Source organism: Bos indicus x Bos taurus, chromosome 3, assembly GCF_003369695.1.
Source record: "Bos indicus x Bos taurus breed Angus x Brahman F1 hybrid chromosome 3, Bos_hybrid_MaternalHap_v2.0, whole genome shotgun sequence".
NCBI lineage: Eukaryota > Metazoa > Chordata > Mammalia > Artiodactyla > Bovidae > Bos > Bos indicus x Bos taurus.
Window position 1 is genome coordinate 51638742 of NC_040078.1, and position 27752 is coordinate 51666493.

Genomic DNA, 27752 nt, shown 5'->3' on the forward strand with positions numbered 1-27752 from the left:
GCTTAGAGAAGAAACTTGATAATTCAAACAACAGATTTAATGTAGAATTATCCAGGATAGAATAAATATCTAACTTAATTATATTGACTGAATAGATTGCACAACCTTTCTTATTATATCTTTTAGATAACATCACTGAAAGATATTACATTTATACCCTATTGAGGTAATTTAGTATGGCATTGGTAAGTTACTGAAATTCTCATGTTAGAGCTTAGTAAATACTTTGAAATATTAGAGGGAAAACTAGATTTTAATAAAGTGATTCTAGTAAACTACCACATATAATACAACATACAATGTCCATTCTCCTTTCCAAGGGCTCTGGATATAAACCAAAAAATCTTGACAATATTTCATTTCTTGAATTCCAGTGTATTATATATTAATTAATTAGTTAATGTTTGAATTTGATGCCTTCCAGATGAGATTTTTTTGTTGTTGTTAAGGCAAAATATAAACATAGACTTTATTACATGCTGCTCAATTCCCCAAAGAAGATCTTTCATAACATAACAGTTTTCAACACAACTGCAAGTTAAGAGATTGGCATCAGATGAGGTTTTTTTATGCAATATCCTGGTGATTTAGGAATATACTCTAATGTTATCAGGAATAAAGTTTCAAATTTTGGGTGTGTCGCTCTTGGGAAAATATCTTCAGATAGCTCATCTCATTCTTTTTTTGCTTCCATTGCAAAAGACATCTCTGCTTTTTTCTAACTCCCTGTATTCTGTGACGATTCCCTATTTGGATTGTATACCCCTATATGTGAAGTTCAGAGAGTACATATATAAATATAGTGTGGATTTCTTTGGGGTTTTAAAAAAGTTGTATTACGGAGCTTATGTAAATATTTTCCTTTTTATCCTCCCTGATCATAAACTTGCTCTCACTCCTGGATTTGAAACATGACCAAGCTGAAAGATGAGATCATGTTTGTAGTGCACACTGAGGTCTCAGCAAGAATCTTCTAATTTGAGAGGCATCAGTATTTTACGTGCTCATGTGCTGAAAAAATAAAGAATGAAATCAGGAGTTTAAAAGTTATTTTCAGCATCCGGACTAAGTAAAGGAGGTAGAGTTTTCTTTCTTTTTTTAATACTCAACTTCATTTCAGTTGCAAATACAATTCTGTTTCACTTAGAAAAATTGACTCAATAGTCATTTGGTGATGCAAACAATGCTAATGTCTTCCTTTTATTTTGTTTTTAGTATTACATAAATTGATTAGAAAATGTTATTTTGAAACTGGCAAATTTTTAGACTATTATTTATTGCTTTTTTGATACAGTGAAATTTTTTCCCTTTTCTTCTTTTTCACAAAACTGTACATGATTATTATTTGTTAATGGTCTTATTTACTTTTTCAATACGGAAAGGTACATTCTCCCCTTGTTTCATGTAATTACACATACTATACCCCTTAGAATGGAGAACATGTGCGGATAACTATCCTTTTTTTTTTTTTTTTTTTGCAGATGTTTACCACATGTGGAGCTTAGCACAAAGAATAAGCATGAACCAAGAATGCCCCACCCCAATATCCCTTTGAAACATTTTTAAGTGGTTCCATGAAATAGCGTATATTTTAATAGTTGCCATGATGGCCATGCTGCAGTCTTTCTCAGACAATCCAACTCAAACTCTCTGCTGTGGGCATCTATTGTTTTTACCTACTCATTCTACCACCTTCATTTGTCAGGAATCAGGTCTTGATTTTCTTTTGGAAATCACCTCTCCCTAGGCCATGTGGTCCTAGTGAAAAGACTACCGTGTCCCACCTGCTCTGAAACAAGAAGAATCTTCTCCAAGATTTGTTTCTATAGGATTTATAGCTGCTAGGAGAGAGAGGAGTTCTTTTTCTCTGGGTTCTCAAGCTGAAAGAATCACATATGCCTGAAGCTTATGGTCTTAACCCCAGGCTTCATGGAAGAAGATCTCTGCAGAATGCTTGCCAGCACACAGAGAGAACTAGAGCTCTGGTAGCATTTAGCACCATCTGAAGCTAAATCAACCCTTAAAGTGTCCAGTTACTGGAGCCAGTACATTCCCTTTGGCTTAAGCTACTTTGAGTTATATTTCTATTATTTTCAACCAAAAGAGCTTTGGATGTTGTTATCCATCTAAAGGTGGGAATGATCAACTTGGTACAAGCAAAAGTAACTTGCCAGCAGTTCTAATAGAAAATCCTATCAAAATCTCTTTTGGATAAGTAGTAAGTGTTTGTTGGTTTGGGATCCTAAATTTAGAAAGCTCAAATAACTAACATTTTCTTGTACCCTAGAGACAAGTGTTAAATAAACTAACTGATCCCAAGGATTATTCAAAGATGTAATTTCAGGGTATGTCAGAGTGCCATTATAGATTCAACTTAATCACCTACATTTTCAACATTAATAGGATTATTCTACAAGAATTAATGCCATGAGAAATGATCCAAAACTTGGTGCTAATAACAGCTACAACATATTGGGACATTTTATGTGCCAAGAAGTGTGCAAAACCTGTCATTATTTTTTGTTTAATTCTCACAGAAAGTCTAAAAGGTAGGTGTTATTGTTTTCCTTTTACAGATAAGCAATCTTAGAGAAGGTAAAAAATGTGCTCAAGCCCAGGTTTGTCTAACTTCAAAGACTGTGCTTTTAACCACTGTTTTCTCTTTAAGTTTCCAAAGTTCATAAGTTCGTTGTTGATTTTTTCAACACGTTTTGGAGATACACATGGCTAATGGTAGACACATCTATATAGATATAATACATAATATATAGTAGATATAAGTTCTTATGAATACACACACACACACACACACACACACACACATATATATATATAAATATATGGGCTTCCCCAATGGCTCAGCAGGTCAAGAATCCACCTATACAATGCAGGAGACACAGGAGATGCAGCTTTGATCCCTGAGTTGGGGAGATCCCTTTGAGGAGGAATTGGCAACCCACTCCAGTATTCTTGCCTGAAAAATCCCATGGATGGGCCAAAGAGCCTGATGGGCTACAGTCTAAGGGTCACAGTTGGACATAACTGACATATATAAAACATATGTATAGTCTACCTTGAGCCAGGTATAAGAGTTACAAATTCACATGGCAATCTTATTGCAAAACTCTATGAATAAATCATAATTTACTATCAACAATTCAATATCTGAATTTTAAATTCTTCCTGTTATGAGAGAAAGAGGCCCAGAGTGGCATTTAAAAAAAAAAAAGTCAGGCAACCAATCCAGTAGATTGCTATCAGAATGTAGGGTTGCTGCTTCTTCCCAGAAAGCACAAACCTTTGGTGGTTTTGAAAGACTTGGAGGGCCTCTCTGCCGGTCTGATGGGATCCGAGGCATAGGAGGCAGGAAGGAGGGAGTGGAGAGCCTGGCCCCGGCCCTGGTCACAACCTTCTTGCCTGATCCAAGTCCCGTGTGTGGATGTGTGACAGCGCCTTGCTTTCGTGTTGACTCTCCCCAGCTGGGAGCTATATTGGCACCACATGTTTGTTTTCACTTTCCACACAGACACCCAGTCCAAAATGTAATTAATTGAGCCCTTAGTTAAAGAAAAGATGTGTTTTGTGTATTTAGAGACCCCAAAATTATGTAAAAAGAAATTCCAAAATTGAACTAATTCAAACAAAATTATGTTTTTTAATGGGGGAATGAGAAGAAGTAGGGATTTGGAGCGAGAACACCTAGCTTTGACCACTTATTAAATATATATCTTTGCTCAGATTGTTGTATCTCAGTTTTCCAATTATGATATTTAGCCCATAAAGGTGCTGGAAGGATCAAGTTAATATTGACAGGAAAACTTCCTAGAAATCCCTGGAACATTAGGGAACACACACCATTCATTTTGATATGTTTATTTCCATAAAGTCTCATGAACGGTTTAAAAAGTCAGTTTAAAATTTAATATCTTTAAACACATTACATGGCTCAATCAGTAAAGAATCTGCTTTCAATGCAAGAGACCCAGGTTCAATTCCTGGCCCAGGAAGATCCCCTGGAGAAGGAAATGGCAATCCATTCCAGTATTCTTGCCTGGAGAATCCCATGGACAGAGGAGCCTGGCAGGCTACAGTCCATAGGGTGGCAAAGAGTCGGACACGACTGAAGTGACTTAGAACAAACACATTACAATGCAGAATACAATAGTGTTTGTGGTGTTAAAATATACAATGCTATTGTTTAAACAAATAGCTAAGTGAAAACATTTAAATCCTCATCATCTTAAACATAGGAAAGATCAAGCAATTGGAAAATTATCCTGAGTTTTGGGTGTAGATTCCCTTGATTACATATTTGTAGATACTGGTTCTTACTGTGCTTTTCTTTCATGCTGGAGAAATGACTTATTTCTCTTTAGAGACCCCTTGTATGTGTTCCAGGTGATTAAATATTTAGATTAATGAAGAGCTATTAAATATTTTTCTCAGAATTAGAACCAATAAAAATACACCTAATAAAACTATATATGACTATCTAAAAGAAAAAAAAGCCAGAAAATAAGTGCTGTGATCATGTGGAGAAAACTGAAACTTTTGTGTACAGTTGGTGGAAATGTAAAATGGTACAGCTCCTACAGAAAACAGTATAGAGGTTTTTCAAAAAATAAAAAATAAAATTACTGTATAGTCCAGCAATTCCACTTCTGGATATACATTCAAAAGAATTGACAGCAGAATTTCAGAGAAATAGTTGCACACTCATGTTCATTGCAGCCAAATGGTGGAAACAACTCAAATGTACATCAGTGAATGAATGAATTAAAAAACTATAGTCCACACAATGGAATATTAGTCTTAAAATAGAATGAAATCGTGTCACATACTACAACATATATGGACCTGAGGACATTATTCTAAGTGAAATAAGCCAGTCATGAAAAGACAAATACTGTATAATTTCATTTTTGTGAAGAATATAGAGTAGTCAAATTCACTGAAACAGAAAGTAAGATGGTGAATGTCAGAGGCTGAGGGGAGGGAGAAGTGGGGAGATGTTATTCAGTGGGTAGAGAATTTCAGTTTTGCAAGATGAAAAAAGGTCTGGAGAGCTGTTGCACAACAAAGCGAATGTACTTTACACTACTGAACTGTAAACTTAAACGTGGTTAAGACAGCAAATTTTATGTGAAGTATTTTTTACCACACACACACAGAGACACACACACACTGTATATGAATGCAGTTTAATGTAGGAGGTGATTCAGAATGCTCCTTTATTATCTTTTCAGGCCTGATGGGAATGCATGTTCACATGGGGGCCCAGGAGAAGCAGCTTAGATATTTGTGTCAGATTACGAGGGACAGAAGATCCCCTGGAGGAGTAAATGGCAATGCACTCCAGTATTCTTGCCTGGGGAATCCCATGGGCAGAGGAGCCTGGTGGGCTACAGTTGTGGGGTTCCAAAGGGCTGGACACGCTGAGCGACTAAACAACAACGGATAGGTGTGGGGTCCCAGGTCAGACAGTTTCTTATCCGTGTATAAGGACTAAATCCAAGGCCATTTGTAGAGGGGAAAGGAAGATGTAGGGAGAGAAAAGGATTTGAGTTTTGGCCCAGAACGCTTCCTCTGAAGCATGTAAGCTGGGGAAGCGTTCCAGGACCTCATGTTAGTAGTTGCCAGTCATCAATAAAGGAAATATTTGTTGATGAAAAACACTGATGAAATGTATTATTTAAATAATGAATCGTGTTTTTAATTGTGTATCAGAGTTTGTTAAACTGTGTTCTGTAGAACATTAGTTCTATGGGTATCACATTTTAAAAAAGGGTTCTGGGGTCACGAAGTTTGGAAAACGAAGGGTTAAAGAGTTAAAAATGTGATTCTGTTTTATCCAGAACTTCTCAAAGGCTTTACTATGTTAACATTAATATTAATGTTACTAAGTTAAGTTGCTCGCTCAGTTGTGTCCAACTCTTTGCAACCCTGTGGACTGTAGCCCACCAGGCTCCTCCGTCCATGGGATTCTCTAGGCAAGATACTGGAGTGGGTTGCCAAATGTTACTACACCAATATTAAATATTAGAAGTTAATATTTATTATTAAATAGGTTGAGATTAATGTTAATGTATTGATTAATATCCATGTTAACATATATTTTTTTAATTTAAATTTATTTATTTTAATTGGAGGCTAATTACTTTACAATATTCCATGTTAATATATTATGGTCTAATCCCATATGACCAAGGGAGCAGTCCTCAGCACACCATTGTGAGAATACTCCCCTGCATCATACAAGTCATGATATTTTTGTCATCTGCTTTCCTTTAAGATAGTAACTTTCTTTCATTATTCCTGAGTTTGCTGTGAAGCCCATCTCCTTCACCATAAGCATCAGTGGGGAAACACCCAGAGATCAGGGCAGCTGCAGTTTTAGTATTTGTTGTTTTGAGATACGGTAAAGCTATAATTGAAGAAAGTGGAGAAAACCACTAGACCATTCAGGTATGACCTAAACCAAATCCCTTATGACTATACAGTGGAAGTGAGAAATAGATTTAAAGGACTAGATCTGATAGACAGAGTGCCTGATGAACTATGGACGGAGGTTCGTGACATTGTACAGGAGACAGGAATCAAGACCATCCCCAAGAGAAAGAAGTGCAAAAAAGCAAAATGGCTGTCTGAGGAGGCCTTACAAATAGCTGTGAAAAGAAGAGAAGTGAAAAGCAAAGAAGAAAAGGAAAGATATACTCATCTGAATGCAGAGTTTCAAAGAATAGCAAGGAGAGATAAGAAAGCCTTCCTCAGTGATCAATGCAAAGAAATAGAGGAAAACAACAGAATGGGAAAGACTAGAGATCTCTTCAAGAAAATTAGAGATACCAAGGGAACATTTCATGCAAAGATGGGCTCAATAAAGGACCAAAATGGTATGGACCTAACAGAAGCAGAAGATATTAAGAAGAGGTGGCAAGAATACACAGAAGAACTGTACAAAAAAGATTTTCATGACCAAGATAATCACAGTGGTGTGATCACTCACCTAGAGCCAGACATCCTGGAATGCGAAGTCAAGTGGGCCTTAGGAAGCATCACTATGAACAAAGCTGATGGAGGTGATGGCATTCCAGTGGAGCTATTTCAAATCCTAAAAGATGATGCTGTAAAAGTGCTGCACTCAACATGCCAGCAAATTTGAAAAACTCAGCAGTGGCCACAGGACTGGAAAAGGTCAGTTTTCATTCCAATCCCAAAGAAAGGCAATGCCAAAGAATGCTCAAACTACTGCACAATTGCACTCATCTCACATGCTAGTAAAGTGATATTTAAAAATCTCCAAGCCAGGCTTCAGCAATACGTGAACCATGAACTTCCTGATGTTCAAGCTGGTTTTAAAAAAGGCAGAGGAACCAGAGATCAAATTGCCAACATTTGCTGAATCATTGAAAAAGCAAGAGAGTTCCAGAAAAACATCTACTTCTGCTTTATTGACTATGCCAAAGCCTTTCACTGTGTAGATCACAATAAACTGTGGAAAATTCTGAAAGAGATGGGAATACCAGACCACCTGACCTGCTTCTTGAGAAACCTGAATGCAGGTCAGGAAGCAACAGTTAGACCTGGACATGGAACAACAGACTGGTTCCAAATAGGAAAAGGAGTACGTCAAGGCTGTATATTGTCACCCTGCTTATTTAACTTATATACAGAGTACATCATGAGAAATGCTGAGCTGGAGGAAGCACAAGCTGGAATCAAGATTGTCGGGAGAAATATCCATAACCTCAGATATGCAAATGACACCACCCTTATGGCAGAAAGTGAAGAAGAACTAAAGAGCCTCTTGATGAAAGTGAAAGAGCAGAGTGAAAAAGTTGGCTTAAAGCTCAACATTCAGAAAACTAAGATCATGGCATCCGGTCCCATCACTTCATGGGAAATAGATGGGGAAACAGTGGAAACAGTGGCAGACTTTATTTTGGGGGGCTCCAAAATCACTGTAGATGGTGATTACAGCCATGAAATTAAAAGACGCTTGCTCTTTGGAAGGAAAGTTATGACCAACCTAGATAGTATATTGAAAAGCAGAGACATTACTTTGCCAACAAAGGTCTGTCTACTCAAGGCTATGGTTTTTCCAGCGGTCATGTATGGATGTGAGAGTTGGACTATAAAGAAAGCTGAGCACAGAAAAATTGATGCTTTTGACCTGTGGTGTTGGAGAAAACTCTTGAGAGTCCCTTGGAGTGCAAGGAGATCCAACCAGTCCATCCTACAGGAAATCAGTCCTGGGTGTTCATTGGAAGGACTGATGTTGAAACTGAAACTCCAATACTTTGGCCATCTGATGCGAAGAGCTGACTCATTGGAAAAGACTGATGCTGGGAAAGATTGAGGGCAGGAGGAGAAGGGGATGACAGAGGATGAGATGGTTGGATGGCATCACGGACTCAATGGACATGGGTTTGGGGTGGACTCCGGGAATTGGTGATGGACAGGGAGGCCTGACATGCTGCAGTTCATGGGGTCGCAAAGAGTCAGACACGACTGAGCAACTGAACTGAACTGAAAGCTATATGATGATTCAACTTTTCTTTAACTGGCTGTTTTCCAAACAGAGCATTAACATTGGACAATCTTGCAAGGGTGTCAACAGAAAAGAGTGAGCAAGAAGACTACATATTGCAAGGTGAAAATGGTTAAAGTGTGTGGTTTCTTCAATGAGGTACTTTTTTGTTTTATAAGAAAAAGCTAGCTACTGCATTAGGAAGTTATAGTTGGCTTATATTGAATTCTCATTACAGAGATTTTAAATGTGACTCTTGCTTTCCTGGTGGCTCAGAGGTTAAACTGTCCGCCTGCAATGCAGGAGACCTGGGTTCAATCCCTGGGTCGGGAAGATCCCCTGGAGAAGGAAATGGCAACCCACTCCAGTATTCTTGCCTGAAGAATCCCATGGACAGAGGAGCCTGGTGAGCTACAGTCCACGGGGTGGCAAAGAGTCGGACACGACTGAGTGACTTCACTTTCACTTACTAAAATGATGATAGCTCAGAAGTGGCCCATTTAACAGTCAACAGATTAGTTAAAACCGAGTTTAATATGACTGGACTAATCTCTAGAGGGAGGATATTGCAAAATCTTAAACAGCCACTACCAGTATCTGCATATAAAATCCGAGTCAAGTGAGCAAGAAGAGAGTCAAAGCAGTTTCTTGATATTATCAGAGTCCTTACATGTGTTACTTTTTCAGCTGAAAACTCAGAGTTGCTACAACTACATTCAACTTTCTTTGTTTTATCTGTAGTCAAAGCCAGGACACACCATCAGAGGGCGGGCAGGGAAGCCTTGTGTGTAGACCTTTGATGATAAGTCCACGGTAAGTCACCTTGGTTAAGACATTAGCATTAGAAGCATTTGATTTTGAACCTGAAAAGTGGAACCAAATGAATCTAAATCATTACAAGAGATAGTGTGATTAGTAGAAAGAAGTATAAACTGTGTATTTTTTATTTTTTAAGTGTATAGTTTTATCTTTAGAGCACTCGTTCTGAAATACTCCTTCTAAAATTACCTCTTGCCCTACTCCTTTTATTTTTCAACTTAGCAGATATTTATTGAGCACCTACTATTTGCCAAACATTGGGTGGAGCACTGAAGATATTTGTTTTGCTACCATATCTAAGAAGCATATTTTTATTTGTATTAAAAAAAATTAAATCACCTTATTCTCCATGATGTAATAAAATGAAGACAAATACATTAAATGCCAGTTTAAACAATAACTACCTATATATCAAAATTTTAGTATGATATCTTTTTGAGAAACTAGTTTTCAAATTCTTTTCAGATTTGCCTTGTCTAGAAAATGAACATATATCTCAGTGGAGGATAACTAGTAGTTAAACATATGAACCCATGTTCAATTTTACTGGGATTCAGAGCAAAACAAATCACTTTTCAGATTAAAAGAAATTGGAAAGTTTAATAGTATTAACTACTGGCAAAATTTTGGACAAGCACCATGGCCCCTTCCATCAGTGGGAATCTAAATTAATATACTCCCTATGGAGTATACAATGTAATACTTATAAAATTTTAATTGTTTATACCCTTCAACCTAATAATTACACTTCTAGTTATGCATCATAGACTAGAGAAGTTGTCACATGTGTGAAGTGGGAGGCAGATACAACAATCCTTGTTTGTTGAAATCTTGTAACAATGGAAAGTAGAAACGGTTCCAATAACCATCTTCAAGGAAACTTGAAACTTAAATTTAAAATGGTATAGTAATTCTGTGGACTACTATTATACTATCTATGGATATTCTATTAGATAGACTATTCTATTATCCATCAACTAGACGAAATACCACAAAGATAGATTTAAAAATCACAATGTTGAATAAAAAAGGCCAGTTGTAGATTATATGCTTTGCCGTCTATGGGGTCACACAGAGTTGGATATGACTGAAGTGACTTAGCAGCAGTAGCAGCATGTAACATTTTAAAGTGGACAAATATGTTCCCTCATATTATGAGGAATTGCTTTCTATCTATATGTATGTATATGTGAATGCAAGTGTGCATGCTAAGTTACTTCAGTTGTGTTTGACTCTTTGCGACCCTATGGACTATAGCCTACCAGGTTCCTCTGTCCGTGAGATTTCTCAGGCAAGAGTACTGGGGTGGGTTGCCACGCTCTCCTCCAAGGGATCTTCTGGACCCAGGGATTAAATTCAAATTTCTTGCATTGTCTCCTGCATTGCAGGCAGATTCTTTACCACTGAGCCACCAGGGAAGCCTGCATAGATGCATATGACTATACAAATACACGCACACATATATGTCTATGCAATAGTATAACAAAGTGCACTAGAAGGGTATACACTGGAAGGATACACACTAATTCATAAAAGTGTTTCCTCTGAAGACACTGGCAGGGTAATTGGTTTGGACTGGAGTTGAGGTGGAAGGGTTAAGGGGACTTGGATTTTATATGTAATATTTTATTTCTTGTATAGAAAGATAAAGAATTTGTCAAAATGTTAACAAATGATCAGTTCTGTGTGTTGACACATGGGTGTTTTTAAAATTCTTCGTATTTTTCTGTATTTTGAAAATTTCTTATAAACAAGATGTATTCTTTTTTATTTTATTTTCTACTCTGTGCTTAGATTTTGGTAAGTTGGCACATTTCAGCCCACACAATGATTACGAACGAGTCTTGCAACAAAACGTGCGTAATCCTCTGCATGGCAGCCTAGCACATTTTTACCAGCCTAAAAATAACTGAAGAGTAAAAGTAGGGTTGGATAGAGGGTCCCTCTGTTGACCTTCAGGACTTTTGGATTGTCCATCAATTAATTGTGTCACAATCACATAATTATGAGGCTGCTCTGAGTTGATGAACCAACATATACAAGGAAAATATGCTGTAACCAGAACTATGCCATGTCAAAGCCCTTGGGGACATGATACTTCTCTGGTGTTTCTATGTGAGGTTTTCTATGTGAGGTGTTTTCTATGTGGTGTTTCTATGTGAGGTTTTCCTAAAGTTAACAAACGTGCTTTTCAGGCATATCAGCCTTTCCAATGAATACACCTCTTCTCCAAGCCAAGTTGTATATCCTCCCCCTACTCAATACTGATGCTGCATGTCCATCACATAAATACCCAAATGTCACATTATATCTTGGCAGGCTACAGTTGGATAGTACAATATCTTTAAAGCAGTAGGGTTGTAGAATTCTATTAAAATGACCATTATATTCTCCTCTGAAAGGGAATCTCATAAGTTGAAATACCAGTTAGTAAAAAACACAGGAAAGAGAAAACTAACCGGGCAAGGACACAAGTGCACTCAGCGATACTCAAAATTCCAGCTGAGGTGAACTGAAGAGCTATTTAAGAAAAGTCAAATGTTTGAAGAACCAGTTTGGGAGTCTCAGTGCGCCCCCCCTCCCCGCCCCCTTTTTTAAGGTGCATACCACTTATCTCTCTGAAAAAAAAAAAAGTTGAAAGGGGTTTCTATCCAAGAGAATGAAATCTGAGACTGACATCTCAGGTCAAATGCAAAGTTATAACTCAGCATTCCCAGTAATGGTTTCTTCCCTCTTAATTTTGTATTTTGAAAAATTTCAGGCCTTGAGAAAAGTTGAAAGAATACCCACTGAAATTCTAAAGCCACAACAAAAGACTGGAAAACAATTTATATGAAGGAAAAAAATCTATAAAATTTATTAATTTGTATGTTTATTTTTACAAATGTGCATAAAATATACATGCATTTATTTATTTGATAGGAGTATAATTGCTTTACAATGTGTTAATTTCTGCTGTACAATGAAGTGAATTAGCTATGTGTATACAAAATGTGTCCCCTCCCTCTTGAACCTCCGTCCCACTCATGCTTGGCATTTAAATTTAGTGAAATTATGTTTAAGGAAAAGTAGGAGAAAATTTGGTCAAAAGAAGAAACAAGAGTGAGGAACAAAGGTCATGTAGAATGCACAAAACCTGTGAAGCTTTTGATTTTCAAACAGGGCCTGAACAACTGGTTTACTTGATTTTTAAAACAGTGTTGAAATTCTTTCTACAGAGAAAGCTGAAGGGGATCCTAGTGGGACTGTGTAGTGTCAGAGAGCAGAGGCAAAGAAGGAAGTGTGTTGTCCTTTCTCAAAGGGAAAAGTGAGTGGGAAGGGAGGAGACTGTTTAAGTTAATGAATGCTTCCTTCCTTTCTCTCTCACTTCAGGAGCAGCCAAAGACCAAAGATCTGCTTCATTATCCCTTAGTATCCATGCCTTCAGCATTTCAAGAGGGCCAGCATTTTCCAGCAATGATAATAGTAGTGTGGATATGATTTTTTAAAAGTCTCTATCAATATAGTATAAAATATGAGTGACATGCAAAGGCATTGCATATTATTTCTACTCTTAGTGGCTCCTGGCTCTTTCTCTCCTTTCAGCTAACTGGATTCAGCAGCCTTATTTGCTTCAATCGGGTCACCTGGTTTACCTACACCTTGCTAAACAGGTCTGACCAAGATCAGGAAGCCCCTTCCTCATGCTAAACCTGTGGCTTCCGGGTGAAGCTTCATTCATGCTACTTATACCACATACTTGCTTCCTGCCTGGGCAAACTGGTGCTGGTTCTTCCAAGTCAGATGTATTCTGCTGCTCCCTGAATCCTGGCTTGCTTAACCCAACCCAAAGCTCTTGGGTCAGTATCTTGTTGAGTCTCTAGAGTGGCATCTGTCTCAATGATTGTTATAAAACTTCACTGTTCTTGGTCTCTAGCTGTGGGTATCTATCTGGAAGCTGTCCATTAATTCAATGTTTATTGGACACTTGTTAGAGGCAAGGAGCACTGTGCTCTGCTAGGAGCTGGGAACACAATGTTGGTTAAAACGGCCATGATCCCTGCCCTCGTGGTTTTTGTAGTCTAATGTGAACTCAGACAGCCTGCTCTAAAGAGGGGCTGAGTTTTATTCACTAACATGAATTGTACATGGAAAGTACTGAATAAGTATGTGTGTGCACATGTGTGTATATTAGTGGGTGGGAAGCAAGATTACAAATGCAAGAAGACTAGAGCTATCATACTTGTATAAGAGAAAAACTGTATAGGTTAGATAGTATTGGTAGTCAATTTTTTTAAAAAGCAAATTTATTCGTTTGGCTGTGTTGGGTCTTAGCTGCTGAACTTGGGATCTGGGTTGAGGTGCGTGGGCTTTAGTAGCTCTGCAGCGTGTGGGATCTTGGGTTTCTGTGATGGCTTGATGGTAAAAAATCCACCTGCCAATGCAGGAGATGCAGTTTCAATCCCTGGGTCAAGAATATCCCCTGGAGAAGGAAATGGCACTACAGTATTCTTGCCCGAGAAGTCCTGTGGACAGAAGAGCCTGGTGGGCTATAGTTCATGGATTCACAGAGAGTCAGACATGATTTAGTGACTAAACAACAACAACTGATTGACTGAGATGAGGAGATGGAAGATGTGTTCATGGGAATCAAGAGTTCAGTTTTTCACATGTAACATTCAATTTTCCTACTGAACACATTGAGTGAAGATGATGAGATGTCAACTAAATACACAAGTTTGGAGTTAGGGGAGAGGTCCAGGCTGGAGACAGAATTTTGAGGATTGCCAGTGTGTGCTAGTGTGTATGCTAAGTTGCTTCAGTCGTGTCCTACTCTTTGTGACCCTATGGACTGTAGCCCACCAGGCTCCTCTGTCCATGGGATTCTGCAGGCAAGAATACTGGACTGGGTTGCTATGCCCTCCTCCAAGGGATCTTCCCGACTCAGGGACTGAACTCATGTCTCCTGTGGCTCCTGCATTGCAGGCAGATTCTTTACTGCTGTGTCACCAGAGGAGCTTTATCAATGTGTAGATACATTTAAAGAGAGTGGTCCTTGACAGCACCTTGAGAGTCTTAATAGAGAAGGGGACCAAAGACACTGCCCCAGGACAAGTCAACATTTAAATTCTGGGAACAGGAAGAAGAGCTAGCATCGAAAACTTAGAAGGTTCAGCTAGGAGGAAGGAAAGAAATATTATTAGTGCTCTGTATTCCTGTAGCCAAAGAAAATGTCTCAGTGAAAAGAGAGTAAGTTCCTGGGTCATAAGTTATTGCATGACTAAATAAGATGAAAACAGAATTGGCGACTGGTTTGGCCACACGGTAACCTTGACAATTGTGATCTGATTAGATCTGGTTGAGGAGAAAGTGATGGGTGAAGAGGCATGGGCAACAAATGTAGATATCTTTTTTGGAATTTTATTATAAAGGGAGCAGATAAATTGAAGTGAGATGGGTATGTGGAGTCAATTAAAATTTTCTAAGGTGAGAAACATTATAGTATGTTTATAAGTTGACTGGAATGATCTGATAGAGGGGAGGGAGGAGAGAGAGAAAGAAAGAAATCTGAGGATGCAAGTGAAAAAGGAATTACTACAGTGTAAAAGTCTTTGAGTAGCTAAAGAAATAATCCAGGATACAGGAGGGAGAAGGGCCAAGAAGAGAGAACTTCAGAGCAGAGAATAGACACAGATACACTGGCAGAGGTGTTGGGAAGCCGGGGATATTTTCTTCAGAGGCCTCTGATATTCTTAGCAAAAAAGAAATAAGAAACAACATCATTAGGTAAGGGATAGAAGGTACTGAAGATTTGAGGAAAGAGAAAGAGAAGTAAAATAAACCTCCTGGAGAATAAGAGAGTGAGCTGATAAGGAAAATATAGTGGGGTTGCTGAACAGTGCTAAGAATCCATTGAGGATTGTGGTCGTAATTTAAAGTGAGAGCAATCATGGTTGCGGATGGTAAAAAAAAAAAGTAGTAGGGATGATGGATTAGAGATCCTGATGGGCTCAAATCACATTTGAAATCAAGGTGTGAGGCAGTGAATTGAAACAATAGAGGCTGATGCTTGGAGAAGAATGCTTGGAATTGAGATTTGGGAGGTGGAGCACTTATTTCTGATGGAAAAGACCTGGACAAGATCATGTTTCCAGGCGACTGAGGTGGGATGGAAGAACAGGTCCCGGGAGGGGAGACAGTCAAATAACTTTCATTTTTGGTGACTGAATTTTCCAGAGGTGAATATACAAGGGATTTTGCTGGTAATTTGTCATAAGTTCCAGATGCAAACTGGAAAGGTTTGGAAGGTTGAGAAAATGAGAAAGACAGAATAAGTTAAGAAATGTTCAAAGCCATGTAGTGGTAAGAATCCAGGTGATGAGCAATGACTAAGAAGGCTTGGATTTCTTATTGAGACGGAAGGAAACGGGATTTTCAGACTATGAGAGGTCCTCTTAGTCTCTTTAGGGGAGGTGTATAGGCTGTTCTTACTTTGGCTTCTTTCTTGGGACAAGTCTCTTAGGTGCTCCTGCTTTATAGCCTTAGCATCCCTTTGCCATTGTTCAGAATGTTCCTTCCCTCCTCTGCATCTGCTGCATCCTTGGCTCCCTTCTCATATTCTCAGATCAACCCAGACCAAGGATCATCTCAGTTCTTTAGCAAAAAAGTCACATTTGATACTTCACATATAATACTTTCCTATTCCTTAGTTATCTTTTTACTGTATTTCATATCACTTCTATATATATCTTTTGACCCTTTATATGGCTTAGCAAATGTCAGTGAATATCGGTTTGTTTTTCATGAGAGAGGATAACATCTTCCGGAAATTAAATGGGTAAACTGGGGAAATGGTAAAGGAAAATTTAATTTAAAATTCTGTAGCAAATTTTTCAAATGTTAAGAAGTTAAGGACCCTTAAAAAAATTCTTTGGCACCTCTGGGAAAGAATTTCCCACTTCAAAAGAGAAAAAACATTGACCTGGGAAACAAGAATCTTTTATTATGGGAAAGTCTATTGTTTTTTAATTATCCCTGTCCCCCTTCCCCCAAAAAAGGATAAACACAGCTTTTTAAGATTATCATTAAAACAAAAATGCAAAATGAAAGCAAATTTCTTATTCAACTTATTACTAAATTCTAAAGACTATGTCTACAGGACCCAGTTGAGAAACTCTGCTCCTTAGATTACATGGAAAAAAAAAAAACATTGTGAGAGTAACATAAAGAAATGTTATAAAAGGTAATTTTAACAAATACATGGAGTTATTCATTTTCAAAATATGTTAGGAAATAAATTTAATAAGGCTAAACTTGTAACAAGGGCTTACACAGAGTGAGGGCTCAGTAAAGGGTAATAATAACAATGATAACAGAGGATCAATAGCAATGGCAACATTAAATTTTGGTATTTTTACAAGTGGTGTTTCAGCATTTCTCATATTCATTAAATGAAAGTAATAAGACTCGTAATGTTCACAGATATTAATATATGTGCAGGGGGCTCTTGGTCTTTTTTGGTCCCCCTGTCACAAAATAAGATGTTTGTGATTTTTTCTCTTCTCTAGGCCAAAACAAAAGTTCTCTGCAGGGCACCTGTGGAGGTGGGGGCCAGGGAGAAGCCTTCCCTCTGGAGTCCCTGCACCTGAGGCAGGGAGAGCAGAGGCTCGGCCCCATCCCCTAGGGAGCTAAGACCACAGGGATCTCAGTGGGGTTTGCTATTCCTTTGAAATGGTGCGAGGTTTCCTGCTTTTTCAGAAGACCCGCTGAGGGGGAAATTGAAGGTGCATTGTGGAAACTGCCATTGGAGGCTCCGCTCAGGCACAGGAAATGACAAGTTTGCAGGAACTAGGGCTTACTGGAAGGGAATTTGCTTTGGATTTTTATTTCCAAATTCTCTGAGGAATTCGCCAGGCCTGAATCAGGTGTCTGTTTTGGGCTCTGCTCTGCAAACAGGCTCATCTGAGAGTACTTTTTTCCTCATTAATTTGAAATTTGCCAGCTGCAAATTTTATCAGTGAAAATCATATTCTAATCTTGGATATAGATATAGACAATGTGGCTTTAGATTATGGCTTTTAGGTTATGGTGATATATAAAACACCTACAGGCATGAATTGGAATCTTTATGGGCAAATTTTAGAAATAAGGTAGTAAATCTTGCTGTAATAATAGGTCAGCTGAGCAGAAAATAGGAGCACAGACTGTAGTTTGTAGACCAGTCTCCTGTCACAACAATTTTGGAACAGTTGGTTCATGTTCTGTCACACATTCTTAAGAGGAGTTATGCAATTACTTCTAAGATCTTGGCTGTTTCAGACAAACTTTAAAGTTAGTGTTTCTTCTCCTTTCTTTCCTGGGTGAAAGGAATCAATTTTTATGTGGTGGTGGAGGGTAATACTTCTCAAAAAACTTTGTCTTTTGAAACTTTTAAAGAATTGAGCTTTAAGAATATGACTCTGCTTTGAGTGGATGGGGCTCTATTTTCACCTGTAGCAGCATAAAGTGGAGGTTCAGAGCACACTCTAGGTCAACCAGCCAAGTTACACTTGCTGGTTGTGTGACTTTGTATAAGTTTCCTCACTCTCTGCATCATTTTCTAATCTGTAATGAGGATGACACAGTGTCATAAGGATTGAATGAGCTACGATTTGTAAAGTGCAAAGCATATGCTAAGTACTAAAGGAGGACTTAGAAAAGAAAAACAACCAAATGATTTTCTAATGATACAGTCTTTTAGCATTTTGAGGTGTTGACTTCTGTAAGGACCACAAGCAGGTTATTTTGAATTTGTTCAGTTCTGCTAATCAACAGAATCTAAGGACATGCCACTGTTGTAAAGAAGTGGGTCCTCACCTATAGGAAGGGTGGTTCCTTGCAAGAAACACAGTCTCCATAAATTTCGACGCTCTGCTGTCAAACCATTTTTTTTTTGCAAGTAATAGAGTGCGCCTTTTTATCTCACCCCTCTGCTTGCAATTCTTTTTGAAAAAATTTGAAACAAATGACTAAGACACCACTTTGAAACAAGGGAAGTTTGTATCTTATGGGAATAAATCCTGTAACTTGAACGAAGTCCTAATTTGTAAGAGACCAATCAAAGGAGAGGAGGAACTCCTTTTCTGGAGAACCCTTTTGCTGGGGAACCAGAATTTTGTTTAAAACCTTTGCTCTATGCTTCAGGTGTCTGTATTTCTGCAAATAATATCACATTATTAGCATAAAGATTGAGAGAAAAACACCTATGTAGACATTGTTAGTTTTGCAAATACTGATATAATTTCTTGGATTTTTCCATATCATCTAGAGAAACTAATTAAATAGCCCTACATTTTAAAGATGTTTTGAGAAAAAAAAATCCCAACGGACTAAACTCCTCAAACCTTTCATTTTGCCAATAATGTAAAGCTTTTGATGACAGGTAGTACATACAATGGCACCCCACTCCAGTACTCTTGCCTGGAAAATCCCATGGATGGAGGAGCCTGGTAGGCTGCAGTCCATGGGGTCGCTAGGAGTCGGACACGACTGAGTGACTTCATTTTCACTCTTCACTTTCATGCATTGGAGAAGGAAATGGCAACCCACTCCAGTGTTCTTGCCTGGAGAATCCCAGGGACGGGGGAGCCTGGTGGGCTGCCATCTATGGGGCCGCACAGAGTCGGACACGACTGAAGCAACACAGCAGCAGCAGCAGCAGTAGCAGTACATCCAAGGAGATCAAACCAGTCAATCCTGAAGGAAATCAACCCTGAATATTCATTGGAAGGACTAATGCTGAAGTTGCAACACTTTGGTCACTTGATCTTTTCATTGGGAAAGATCCTGAGGCTGGGAAAGATTGAAGGCAAAAGGAGAAGAGGGGACAGAGGGTGAGATCTTTAGGTAGCATCACCAACCCACTGGACATGAATCTGAGCAAACTCCGAGAGATAGTGAAGGACAGGTAAGCCTGGCGTACCTCGGTCCACAGGGTCACAAATAGTTGGACACGACTTAGTGATTGAATAGCAACAACAACAACAATGTCCTGGTGGTTGAGGACTTGGGCTCTGAGCTAGATGGATGTGGATTTGAATTCTGACTCTCTCACTTATTATATGTACTATCTTAGAAATTCTAAGGCTTTAAGGTAGGTTTGCACATAGGCCTCAGTTTGTATACAGCTTTACAGGGCTTGAGAAGTAAATGTGTTTATGTATATAGAATGTTTAGAACTCTGCCTGGCACAGAATAATTGTCCAGTTTTGAGTTATACATAATTGGTTACACTATTGAGAATCTGATTATTGTGAACAGTTACTTCATTACTCTCTAAAGACAAGACTGTTATCTAGGACTTGGTTTTTCTCTGTCTCTACTTCTACGTCATTTTATTTAGAAATTAAAAAGCTTTAATTAACATGATTGATATGTTTAAATGTAGGATTAAACATTCAAACCCAGTTTAAGTGTTCATGTCTGCTCTTGAAACTAAAACTTGACAGTTTGAGTCATGAATACTTTGTAATTTGAGTCTATGAGAAGTGTAAGTCCTTGAACCTATAACTCTACCTAGACTGTTGGCTCCTACAGGGCATTAGCCCTATATATTTCTCCAAGGCCTCACTGAAGCCTCTCACACAATAGGTGTTCAATAAATATTGGTAAGGAATGAATTGTTCATTTTAGAGATTTTTGCAGTAATCCAGGTGATTCAATAATGATTTGGCTTTTGTGGAAATATCTCCAATTGAGTGAGTTCTCTATGTATAGGCACAAGATAAAAAAGAGGAGAAACACTTCCTCTTCTCCCAAAGTAGGAAAACCCAATAACTTTCCAAATAATAATATTGCAGAAGTAATAATATAAGAAACTTTCCCATTCTACTCTCTAGCGATTAAAAGCCTAGGACCATAACCTTTTAGAATTTGAAGAGGTCTCCTAGGCCAAGCTCTTCATTTAACAGAGGAGAAAACAGACTTGGAGAGTTTAAGCCCATAGTCCAAAGTTCCACATCTAGTCAAAGCGCAGAGTCAAGACAGGACGTCTGGTCTCTGAAACCTGTCTGCCTAGAGTCATTTCACCAGCCTCTTGGTAAAACAGTGTCCTTTGGTTTAAGAATATCTTTCAACAGAAAAACCAGGTGTAAAGAAGGAGTATCAAAGTGGTATTCTGATGACAGCGTTCATCAACTCTTGTAGCAGTCAGTTCAACCGGACTTGCACGCAGGAAGTTGCACGGCGTCAACACCTTCACTTACATCGTGTCAATCTAGGGATAATGCCAGTAATGCTGACCAAGCTCCTTTGTATTAATTTATCTAGTGAGCAGGGGGTATTGGCTGCGTTATGCACTTTCAGCTGTTAGGAGGAGGCAAGACCCACCATTAGAAAGCATCTTGATATATAGCAAGCAGGACTGCAGGTGGGAAAAACAAGCAAGGACAGAATGTGCGCGTGGGGGCCTTTGCTAGGGTGTAGGCAAGAGGTTTACCGGAGGTTTTAGAATTTTTATATCAAGACGGAGGGAACCAAATAACCCAACTCTTCCAGAGAGCTCTGAAAAGTTGGAAACACCTAGTTGGAGCATGGGAATCCCTGCAGCTCCCGTCCACGTTCCACCCCTGCTCCCTGCTCCCTGCCTCAATGTGGCTCTTCTCTGAGGACTGGGACCCCCTCCCTCACGGCCGATCGCCCCAACCTGGGCGCGCAGCACCCCAGCCGTTCCCGGTACTCCTTTCCTCTCCCTCCCTCCTCGGTCCGAAGGGAAACTCAGGCTCCGGCCGCGCTCGGGGTTCATCCATCAGCACGAGAGGAAAAGGGGGAGGAGAGAGGGGAGGCGGGCGGCGGGAGGAGGAGTTTCTCGGCGGCCCGGAGCTCCGGTGGGGACCGCGGAGGAGGAGCGCCCTTCCCCCCGCGCGCTGATTGCTGTGGCGTCCTGCCCATCCCCGCCCGCGTGTGTGAGGGGGAGCGAGTGCGCTGGGTCGGCCCGATGGGGGTAATCGAGGGTTTCGGGGACGCCGAGTGGCGCTTTCCTCTTCCTAGTGAGTGAGGGAGGGAAGTCGGCGGCTCTCGTGCCCGGCCACTTTCCCTGCGCTATTCCCTGAGCTCCCTGCAGGAGGAGAAAGTCCCCGGCGGGTCGGGATGGCGTAGTTGCGCCGCGGCGCAGCAGCTGCCGGAGCTCGCGGCCGCCGGGCGCTGGGCGGGGAAACTTTGCTCTGCTTTCCTGCAACTTGTGGCGGGTGGATCTCCGTTTGACACACTGCCTCCGAGGTACGTGCGGGCTCAGCCTAGCGGCGCTGCAGCCCGCGCCGGGACGCCTTTGGCCGCCAGGCTAGCCCAGCACCCGTGCCGGCCGAGGGCTCTCCAGGCTGCGCGGGGGCTGTAGGCGTTGCGCTAGGTTCCGCGCCTGTTTCCCGGCCGGGATCGCTCCGGCCGCCCGGACCCCTGGGCTTCTTGGGGGCGGCGTTGGTCGGTTGGTGTTTACGCTGTGAGGTGCACAGGGGAGCGGCCGTCCCGGGTGGGCAGCGCTCCGGGCGATGCGGTGTGCTGGGGAGGACATCTGCTCCGCGCCTGCCCTCACTCTTCCTTTCCGCGGTTTCTTCTGACCTCCGCGGGGCGCGCTGGCCACTTCCCACCAGGCGCGTGACACCGTCGGTGGGAAAGATTTGTTGTGGGTTTATACTCAATTGCCATTGCAGAGGCTGCGGCCCCGGCACTGGCGCACCAACAGGAGTTTCACTCCCCGCGGGCCGCGCCCTCAGGGTGCACTGCGGGCGGCGCCGAGCGCTGCAGCCCAGAGTCCCGCAGAGAATCCTCCCTCCAGCTTTAACTTGCTAGCCACCTTTCCCGGTTTATTTTGAAGGCTTCCCTTAGCATGTTCATTTGGTTAGAATAATCTGGAAACTCTTGGACTGTTGCTAGGAGAATCTTCTTGCAGTCTTGTTCTTATTAGGGCATTTGCTTCACTTCCCAGAATCATTTAGTGTAGGGAACCAGCTTGTCAAACTTGAATTACCTTGACAGTGTGTGTGTGTTAGTTGCTCATTCATGACCGACTCTGCGACCCCATGGACTGTAATGGACTGTGGCTAGCTCTCCAGGCTCCTCTGTCCATGGGATTCTCCAGGCAAGAATACTGGAGTGGGTTGCCATTCCCTTCTCCAGGGGATCTTCCCGACCTGGATTTCCTGCTTGGCAGGCAGTTTCTTTACCATCTGAGCCACCAATACTGGCTCCCACCTTGACCGAATAGAACTTAATGGATTTAGTGTCTACCAAAAAGAGCTGAGAGAAGAAAATCACTCTATTTCCTTAGCTGTGAAATGGGAATAATAATAGTATTGGCCTCAATGTTACTGTGAGGATTGAATGATTTAAAATATGTAAAGTACTAGAACAGTGCCTGTGCACCGCTATTAGCTGTGCTTGTCCTGAGCCCAGTGGAGACTGGACCGGAGCGTGGAGGGTAAGGGATGGTAGGAATGACAGACTAAGATGGGGAACCAGACTTTTTCTGAACTCTGCATCCCTTCCAAGAGAAATAAGCAATCGGTTTGGGAGGAGATAAGTCTCCCACAAGTAGCAAAGCACATGTCAAGACCTTTTAATTTTCCTGGAATAGTACTTTAGGTTGCAAACAGGTACTCCAGTGTGAAATTAGCTACTTTCTTTCCGGAAATAATAAAAGCTAACGTTTATTGGGCCCAAACTCTGTGCCAGACACTCTCCTAAATGCCTTATGGACACTTAATCGTTACACCAACTCTCTGGAAAAAACACTATTAATAGCCCTAATTTGCAGATAAGACACTAGAAGTTAGTTACTTGCCCAGGCTATTACACAACTGTTAGTTCTGTCTGATTCCAGAGCAAGCTTAGCCACTCAGCAGAGAGCAGCAAGTGCAGTCAGATTTGTGTGCGGTGAGTCTGGGCAGCTTTTCCCATCCTTCAACTTCCCACTGAGTTGAACACACATCTCTTGAAACACAAATCAGGTATCCGTGATTAATTTAGGTGATCTACCCATGGGGGTGCCAAATTTCAGCTTCTCTGAAACTGGCTCCAAGTAATTATAAATAGAACTCTGATTTATATTAATTAATTTAGATCTTTAAACTTCACTTCTCATATTAATTCTCTAGACATTGTTGGTCAGGGTTACTTGGCTTCCTTAGGAAACAGCTTGGGGTTGGCACAGGAGGCAGGGAAATAATTCTTACCCCCTTAAGGGCTATTAAAATGAAATTGATTTCATGCCATTGTGTCAGTTAAAGGATGTTGCTCTGTTTCTTGATGTTCTCTGCTTTTGGCTTCAATTCTGCATTGTTTAGTGTTTTCAAGGCTTCAGCATGTTTTCAGCCCTTCAGTTTCTCTTTGTCATTTGTCAACTTTAATTTTTCCTGTTTTGATGGAATCTGACCATTACATGGCACCTTTGCTTAACAACTGTTGACCCAGCTCATGTTTTTAAACATAAAAATCACCAACTTACTTTTGAACCCCAGCACTTCAAAGGCAACCCCTGGGGAATTCATTGTTATTTTGAGTATTAGCCAATAGGGGGAGCATAGCACACTATGTATTGATGTCTGTTAGGCACCTAAACCAGTTTTTTTTAGAGTATTCAGCATACATTTCAGGAATGGAAAATGTTGTGGCTTTATCTAGCAAAATAACCAACTTGCTTTCTGACTTGACTTTGGAGAACTGGGTTTAATTTCAACTGATGAGTGTAAGAATAACTTTGAGGACAGGGCCTATGTATTGGATATATGTCTAGAACTCTGTGGTGTATGGACAGATATTAAATACACACACAGTTTATTTCCATTTGTTTTCATTAAGAGGCATATGTAAAATAATTTTGTGTACTTTGAATAATATTTTAAACTATCTAGGGGAACTGGGAGTCCAGAGAGATACATTGTGAGTTCTTTTGTAATGAAGCTCATTTGTCTTTTGTAGAAGAGTGGATATAGTGAATTTGTTCTCAGGAAGGCTGGTGTTCTCACAATCCTGTCATTATCATTCTTCATTAACATCTGAGTGCAAGACAATAAGGAATTGTTAAATTGAGTTTCTATTCCAGAACATTCTTCAGAGGCTTATATTTTAGTATGATAATAGTTCAGAAATAACATGTTTGTTTAGTATAGATGCAGTGTGTCTACAGATAAATATATAAGCAATATTTAGGAATTAACATGCTTGGAAAAGCAGTTACACTAACTTTTTAAAAAAGTTTTTCATCTCTGCAATTTTGTAGGTCAGTTTCCTTTCTTGCTTCTTGAGTATCAGGTACTTTATTTCATTTACCAAGTTAGGGTCAAGTGGATTTTATTTTAAAGTAACTTTCAAACTTAGTCCTTTCTTTCTAAATCTCAGTACTGCAGTTACACTTCAGAGTAGCATTTTATTTAGTCTAGTTTTCCATGGTCTTTTAGTTTACTTATTCAGCAAACTTGTAGCAACTCCCAAGTCCCTAATAGGCTTAAGGTTACTGGTGTTGGAGTTAGCCAGTCCTCTGATAGCAGGATGCCTTAATGCTTCCTAAGGTTTAGGAAAGCCTGTTTGTTTGTTTTTTTTTAACCACCATTATTAACAAAATTGGTTTGCTTAAAGAGAAGTATTGTCCCATTCTTTTGAAGATTCAAAGGAATTAATCTTTCTTTTTGCATGCAAACTTGATTATATCTTGTAAAAGTCAAGTGATTCTTGCTTTTCTGAGGGCCTGCTCTGGGCCTAAGCACACAGAGAACTCAAATGTCCTTTGAGTACTAAGAAGGTGATCTCTGCAGACTCTTTAATACCTAACTGTTGACCAACTTCCCAGGATCATAAATTTGTGGAAATTTCTGACTTTACATTTTAAGCATAACAGGTAGAACCGTTAACATTTAGAGGATCACTGGTAAGTATCAACATTGCTGTAATATTTTTCCTGGATGAATTTGATCCGTGGTCATTTTAAATTACCCCTGTTCTTGATAATCCATTTTGAAACTGTATTTTTTTCTTCCCTCATTGCTGTTGGACAAAAACTAATTATAATTGTCAGGTTCATTAGTTAATGAGGACACTCTGGCTTTTCTCCTTTTTTTTCTTTTAATTCAACAGTTATTTTATAAATGATTTTATCTCTGTTTCAGTCTCTCCACTGGAGCGTTTTGCTTATATTTTTAAACTTCTTTTGAAATTTTGAAACTTAAAATGTTAACTACATTTTGAACTTTGCATGATTCAAGTTAGATAGTGATTTGGGGGTCTTTAACTTAAGAGCAATCTTGTATTGTCTTTAGGAACATGGATAGTTTGGAATATAAAAGAGTGAATCTAGGGCATTTGAGGCTTCCACATCTTCAGAGTAACACTTGGAATGACAGCGTTGTCTTTTTGTAGCGTTTCATAAAGCACAAGCTATTGCTGATTTTTCGGTTTTTAGTCAAGCTGAAATAAATCACAGCTTCGAAGTGCCTTACAAAAAAGGATTTAGGTCCATTTCCTGGGCTCTGTCCATTTCTAGATTTCTTGTTTTATTTCTTTTGAAATAGCACATTTGTTTGTTAACTGACATTGAGATTTATTTTCTCTGTTTGCAAAGTTTTAAGATTTAGCACAGATTTTCGAGCCTCTTGCTTTCTTTTAGGAGGAAATTGTTTTTATTTCTCCACCAAGACGTGCAGTATTTAATGTTTGAAGCACCATTCTTAAATTTTCTGCATGGGGCCCCTCTCATTTGGACCTTCTTCTGCATGTTTTATTCTTCAGTTTTCTAGGTCAAACAACAAGACTTAGTAGGCTGACAACTAAAGGTATAAGGGATGGAGACCATATTTAAAATTGAGATTATCCCCCAAGGTCTGAAACATGGTCTCCAGAAGCACATCCTTAGGCTATTTTGTTAGTTCCTGCTTAAGATAATTAATTATAGAAAAAAAAAGGTTAAGTCTGTTGCTAGTGCTGGTGATTCCTTTAGCCTGACAAAGTTCATTTTTAAGATTTAATTTTAAATTGTTGCCACAGTAATAATTTAGAATCTAGTCTGAAGTGTCAGCTCTGTCTTCACTTTAAGAAAAAGGATGGTGATCCAGAGGCATATACTTTCCCTTAATTCTTGGACACTGGGCTCTGGGAGAAAGGGGACTTCAGGGTTGGGTACTTTTTGCAGAAGAAGGAAGAAGCACCTGCTTGTTTGTGCTTCCAAGCTCATAATTCATTTCCCTGGTACAGGCTGAAGGTCAGCTTTTTGTTTGAATTTGCCGATGGACCATTTGTAAAAACACATTTAAGTTGATTAGTCCCTGAAAAAAAATGATCTTTAGAAAACAATCTTTACAGATACTAGTCCTTGAGCTCTCCTGTGATCAGATTGCCCTGGGAAAAGGTCTGGAGTTTACAGATGTGATGACTAAGCACCAGTGATGGGTAAGAACACCAAGTGGACCAGGTGGACGGCCTAGCAGAACTTAGGGTTTCTGTTTTTTAATTCTGATTATACTATTTTATTAATGGAAACTTGATGAATACTTAATTCCATTTGGTGTGTGAAAAGATTCCCTTTTGGGAGTATAATTCCATTAGCATTTTTAGTGATTTATGTGTTTTGACATATGAAATTGTTCATTGGATGCAAAAATACACTGGTGGCTATTTGCAAATTTCATTTTATAATTAACTGCATGAGGATTGCTGGAATAGAATGTTGCTTTTTTTTTTTTTTTAATATTTGGAAGGTTATTTGAGGTGAAATATTTAGATTCCAATCTCAAGACCTTGTGTTCATGTGGTACCCTAAATACTTTTGTGTGATACTCCCCTGTGTTGTTTTGAGTTATCTCTTTTCTGGTATTTTTCTTTAAAACAAAATGTACTCAAACACAAAACTCTCCTTCTGAGTGTCCATAAAGAATAAATATCTCATTTTACTATATTACATTTTGTGCAATTGACTGGCAAATGAAATTCAACTTTGAGGGAAAGCACCATTGACTCATTACATACATTTTGCATCACTGCATGTAAGGTCTTCCCTATATGTGTGGGAGAAGTTTCTGATCTTCCAAATGGGTATGTTTACTATTGTTGGTCTCTATTTGTCAAATCCTTTCTGAGCAGACAGTCCTCTTAGTTTCTTATTTTTGTGTCTTTATAGAGATAGTTAGGGCTTCCTGGGTGGCTCAGTGGTAAAGAGCCAGTGCAGGAGATGCACAGAGATCTCTCCCTGGGTCGGAGAGATCCCCTGGAAAAGGAAATGGCAACCCATTCCAGTAGTCTTGCCTAGTGAATCCCACAGACAGAGGAGCCTGCAAGCTATAGTCCATGGCGTCACAAAGAGTCAGAAAAGACTTAATGACTAAACAACAACAACACAGCTACTTGCTGTATGTTTATAATGTGCCCTCTGAATCATGAAAAAATCCATAGCAGCTGCTTTGTTTTG

General features: G+C 39.6%; 1 protein-coding gene across 3 annotated transcripts in view; it reads left to right on the forward strand.

Annotated features, from left to right (window-relative positions):
• The first annotated feature begins 21220 nt into the window (after positions 1–21220).
• Positions 21221–27752, forward strand: part of TGFBR3 (transforming growth factor beta receptor 3) — a 209669-nt gene continuing 203137 nt past the window's right edge. Inside the window, exon 1 of one of the 3 annotated variants that reach the window (XM_027536536.1) lies at positions 21221–21583. The gene's annotated coding sequence lies outside the window, so the exon portion shown is untranslated. The remainder of the gene's footprint in view (positions 21584–27752) is intronic. The other 2 variants (XM_027536535.1, XM_027536533.1) reach the window with 2 other exon arrangements.